Raw genomic sequence first — 6,217 nt, 5'->3', positions numbered from 1 at the left:
AGCACACCAGCTTCTTGAAACCCATTTTGTTTTGACAGAGTCTTTACTTTTCTAATACTATCTTTAATAAGAGGACCAAGGTTTAGTTGAACTTGAAGAAAAGAGTCTGATAGTAACGGGTCATTTTGTTGCTCAGCTCTTTTGCGTGGTTTCCAAGTGTGGTTAGATTGGCAGAGACGATTGTTCAAGTGCTCATCGCAAAGCGGTTACACTAAACAGAGTGGTACTCTGACCTTTCTTTGTTTTCTTACTAAGCAGACCATGCAGGATGGAATTTTTTTTCTAAATAACAATAAATATAAAAAATTTAGTTAGTTGTCACGTTGCAAAAAAATTTTGAAACTAGCATTTCGAGTGTTTAAAACTCGAGTTCCATGATAAAAATCAAGTTTTTGAGGCATGATTTGTAAAAAAAATCCAAGTGAAAATCGAGTTTTAAAAACTCGAGTTCAGAAAACGCGCTATAGACTCAAAACGTCACTAGAGAGGCTTAAAAATGGAGTTATAAAAAAATTTAACAGAAAAACGCCACTATAGGGCTTTAAAACGTCAGTATAGGGCATAAAAACGCCACTATAGGGCTCACTGAACCTGGTATTAAACACTTATGAAAATTTTTGCAGAAAAACGCGCTATAGGGCTTTAAAACGTCACTATAAGACTTAAAACACCACTATAGGGGCGATAAAACTATAATTTTTTTTGCATGGAACTCGAGTTTCTAAAACTTGAGATTTATGTGAATGGATCTCGATTTTCTAAAACTCGAGATGCCTAATTTCCTTTATAGTTTCACGCGTTGTCTAACTACCAAATACTCCTCTTGATCACAATTATCTGCTCATTCCCCCTGCAGGATGATGTAAAATTTGCGTGAGTTAAAGAGTCTTAAAAGCTTGTACAGTATATCACACACATTTCAAAAAAAAAAAAAAAAAAAAAAAAAAAAGCTTGTACGGTGTATTTAATGGTATATATCACTATAATTTTTTTTAGATATTATTCTTCTTTTTGTGTGTGTATGTTAAAAATATTTAATATCTTAAAAAAAAAATAGTGAGTTAATCTCACATTAAAAAAATAAATGTAAGTTAAAGAGTTTAAAGTCTGTACTGTGTATTCAATAGTTAGACTTTTTGAATATACACCACTAGAAGTTTCTTTAAAACATTCTTTCATCTCTCCGTGTGTGTATTAAAAATACTTAGTATTCTAAAAAAAATAATAGGTTAATCCCACATTAAAAATAAGTGTGGGTTAAAGAGGTTTAAAGTCTGTGCTATGTATCTAATAATTAGGCTCTTTGGATATAGACCAATGTAAGTTTTTTAATACCTTCTCTCATCTCCCCTTCTATGTGTTAAAATAATTAGTATTCTCAAAAGAAAAAAAAATGAGTTAATCCCACATTAAAAAATGAGTGTGAGTTAAAGAGGTTTAAAGTCTGTACTGTATATATATCCAATAGTTAAGCCTTTTTGAATATACTCCATCACTGTAAGTTTATTTAAGACATTCTCCCCTTGTGTATGTTAAAAATACTTAGTATTCTCTACCAAAAAAAAACTCTCCTGAACTTGACCTTCATTTCTTTCATTTCGTTGGTCTTACTGCCACAGATCTCTAAGCCAATGGCAGGCTCGTATAGTTCTTATGCTAAGATTTAGTGGTCAAATTTCATAATTTTAACTCCTAAAAGACTTAGTTGATCATTGTACCAAACCATGAAAAGTAGGTGACCCATCACGATATTCTTCTTTCTAATTAAGGTTAAATAGTCCAAGAGGTTTATTTATCTTACCTTTAGAAACTTGATTTGGCAATTGGCAATTGGCACTTGGTAGATATGGATTTTTTTTCTTTGGGAAAAATAATATTATTTCATTATACTTATTAAAAATTGTTGTAGGGTTAAGATTTGTGGCTCAAGCTTAAAACAATAAATTTGTAGAGTGTGGATGATAGAGCTAGGTTGATTGTGGAGCTCACAACGGTTGATCATAACGTCCAAGTATGAACTAGCATAAAAATACACGTAAAGATCAAATAAGCTGAAGTTCGAAGAGACTTATAATAGATTAAATACAGGTTACAATTCTTAGGCTACAGTAAAACCTTTCTTTTTTTCTTTTTTCCTCCCTCCTTTCTTAGGAGCCCTCCTTCTTTATATAGTATCCTTCTCCTTTATCTCCATCGTCCACTTGTTCTTCATCTGGGTACCTACTTGAGTGTATGTCATGTCATGTATCTTCTTTAACTTTTGTAAGTGGCGGTAGCTGAGATTACACTGTTCAAAGGTCTTCTCCACATAAATACAACCAGAAAAGTTGTTGCAGTGCATTTAATATGGTGGTAGCAGCTTTTCCTTTAGATATTTCTTCGTTCTTATCGTCTCCAAATATACTCAAAGCTTATCTTGATCATTGGGTTGCTAGGAAGACCATTCAGACCTTCCACACATTTGATTAATCAATACTATTCGTATCCGAGGAGTAGGACCCCTTCGGACTGCTGGTGACCTCTTCGGATTGTACCCCTCCTTCGTCTCCAGGTATCCTTCTTCCAGATGGAATTTACCTCAACCGGTTCCTTCTTTTCGGACACACAGTAATCCTCAAATAGGGCCCTAGGCTCACTACGTTAGATTGAGCTTTCCCCCTACAATTATGTTCTGGGAATTATTTTGAAAAATATTATTACTTTCAAAATATGTTTTGAAAATACGACTTTAAGTATTAAAATTTCAAATTTAAATTGAAATCATGTTTTCAAAACACAATTAATAATTTCAGTGTAAAATTGTTTACACTAAAGTTGTGTTTTCAAAACATAGTTTCCGTTTAGAATTTTCAAAATCAATTTTAAAGAGAGGTATTTTCCAATAATTTTACCATAACATATTTTTAATAATTAATAATAAAATAATATTATTTTTTGAAAAAAAAAAAACTTAGCAAATATGGTTTCTTTTTATTAGTTTTTTTACAAATTTAATATTATTCTTTAAATATAGTAGTGTAGTCTAGAATCTTATAGTTCAATTGACAACTCTTTGATGATCAAGTTATCAAAAAAATATGGTAGAGCATAACTAAAACAGATAGGCTTGGTTAAATTAAAAAATAAATCAATTTGAAATTGAGTACGTCGTTCCAACCTTTGCAGTTTTTAAGCATAATTAGGTTCATCGAAAAACGACCAATTATTGAAAAGCCACAAGGGATGTGTCTTGAATAATTTCCGAGGAAGAATAATTTCATACGCATGCTTAAATGTTTTGTCATAAATGGGTAATGAATTTTTTTTTTTTTTTTGGGAGAAACCAGACTATAAGCCTGGGCATTTATTGGATAACAAAAACTAAAAAACTCAATCGATATCAAATAGAGCCAGAGGAGCAATATCATCCGGTAACACCTCTGTCCAAACCTGAAGCTCCGGACCAGTTTTATTAGCTTTTTTTTAACCAAAGCATCAGCTACCTTATTACAATTACGCTTAACATAACAGAAATCAAAGAAAGATAGATGGGAAGCCTGGTCAAGGATATCATCAATCAAATTGCTATACATAGCATCACTAGCAGTCCTCTGTTTGAGTGCTTGGATCACAATCGACGTATCGCCCTCTAAGATAACTTCCTGGACACCTAATGAATATTTGTATTTCATATCATGCTTAAGGACAATTCTAAATACATTAGTGGAGTCGATATTATATATACTGTTCAGGCCAATAAGGCATATTTATCTTATCGGTTATTCATCCAGTACAGAAATCCCATTGAATCGTACTGCTCTAAATACTGGAATGTTCAGGTCATACCAAAAAAAAAAGGAAAAATAAAATACGCCAATAAGCAGTCAGTATTGTCTGCCATTTACCACCACGTTGCCGATTGTTGCCATGTTATCGATCATGATCTTAGGGGTGTTCACAGTGCGGTTTTGAGTTATTTTAGCACCACACTTTGTAGTGTAGTTTAGCAAAAACTATCACCACACCATACCTAAATTTTGCGATCATATTTGCGATGTAGTTTGGTGTACAAGATGCAGTTTGGTCGGTTTTGGGTTAGTATAGGGAGCGTCTGGTAATGTTATTCTAATAAAGTTATTTGTATTTTTTGGAAAAACATGTGGATGAAAGTATGTGAAAATATATGTAATGTTGTTTAAATACAGAAAACCGTTGATTAAAATACCTTACCAAACACCCCATATATTTTTTAAAATGTCATGGCCAAATTACTAGTTTACTATTAATAACAATGCCGAAAATATAACCGTAAGTTAAAAAAAAACATATAACCTGTGTAGAGCAAAAAAAGTAACACAAATGTATACATGAAAAAAAAAATCATGACAGATTGACAGTAAATAAAAGTATCATAAATATATGCAAAACAAAAGAATAACCTTTGTCGGTAAACCATACACAATTATACATGTAAAAAAAATATAATCTATAACACAAAAATGTTTAACAAGCAAGAGCCATAAGGTCTGTAACAATGTACTATATACATTGCTGTTCATGCTTAATGAGAGTGAGAGGATACACTAATATTGGGCTGGCCACTTACTTCATATAATATTAAATTATTAAATATATATATATATATATAATAGAAAATAAATAAATAAATATACATGAATGCAGTGCAGTTATTCTATTTGTGAGCAATTTTGGTCGGTTTATTTGTGAGCAATTTTGGTCGGTTTGAGTGTGATTGTGCGATTTGAGCAGTTTGGTGAACCTCCTAGTGCTGCTACTTCTTCACTTCTTTACTCCTCTATTTCTCTATTTTATTTTATTTTATAAATGTAATATAATTTAAACTCATGGTATTCACTTCATAATAATTGGTTTTATTATAGGTCAAAACACTAATTGGTTTTTAATATAGACTGAGTTCAAACATTAGATCTCTTATTTGATGAAAAGATATTTCACTAATTAATAATTAAAAAAAAAAAAAAAAAAGATCTAGTGATAATGCTACTTTTAGTTAAAAATATATTTTAAATCATATAATTTTATAAAAAAGATATTTCACTAATTAATAATTAAAAAAAAAAAAAAAAAAGATCTAGTGATAATGCTACTTTTAGTTAAAAATATATTTTAAATCATATAATTTTATAAGTTACAAATACATATAATCTTATAAATTAAGGGTTTCAAATTAGACATTATAATCTTCTAGGCTACCAGTTTAAAAAAACAAAAAAAGACCTCTCCCGTGAGCCTTTTGTCTTGTTATAGTGCAATCAAATAGAAAGACCAATTTTTTCAATTAAAAAAAAAATAGAAAGTCCAATTTCGGCCAAATAGGAAAAACAAACAAATAAATATATATATTTTTTTTTAAAAAGACCAATTATCATATTTCAGATAGAGTGGGCAAGTATAATGTCCATTAATCCATCAGAGTGCCTGTTATAGTTTTGAGGTTTAGCCCCAGCTGGGGAATCTGGGTAACTAACCTCTAAAATCAAACTTTATAGTTAGTTGGCCCGGTTCGGAAAGAATATCAGATAGTAGCATCTCGAGCCTAAAAGGATCGATTTACGGCAAAAAATCGACCCTTTAAGAATCGGTTTTTATGTTTTGACGTGGAAAGTATCCTACGTGGAAATCGAGTCGTATAAACTCGGTTTTTATATAGAGCCTTAGAAAGTCGATTTTAGTTCCTTGATATGCCACATATACGCCACATAGATCTCGAGGCTTAGGGACTCGGTTTGCTAAAAGTGAAACCGAGTGTCAGAAACTCGATTTTCTAAGAGTGATCACCATTTGACACGTGGTCTGTGTCCCTCTCCATCAAAGCAAACTTTATCACGTGTTCACTATTTGTCTCTCAATCCCAGCATACTTTATCACTGTCCTGTCTCTCAGTGCTTCTTCAGTTGGCATTTGTCTCATATGTTCACTGCATTTTTCTCATACATGTTCACTTTCACTTTTACTTTCACCTGTGAGTCTTCCCTCTCTCACTCTCCCTCTCACTCTCATACAATCCCAGCATATCCTCATGTCAGGTAAGGGTCTCACTCTCTAGTTAGTTGTTAGTTGTTTGGTGTTTGGTGTTTGGTGTTTGGTGTAAGGGTCTTTAATTAATTTATTTATTTATTTATTTTTTTGCTTGAGTATGAAATTATAATCATTGATTTGGTGATGTAATTGCTTCATTTTGGTTTTGCCATCTACT

The sequence above is a fragment of the Quercus suber genome, unplaced genomic scaffold (assembly GCF_002906115.3).
Source record: "Quercus suber isolate HL8 unplaced genomic scaffold, Cork oak 2.0 scaffold_183, whole genome shotgun sequence".
Taxonomy (NCBI): domain Eukaryota; kingdom Viridiplantae; phylum Streptophyta; class Magnoliopsida; order Fagales; family Fagaceae; genus Quercus; species Quercus suber.
This window is presented reverse-complemented; position numbering follows the sequence as displayed.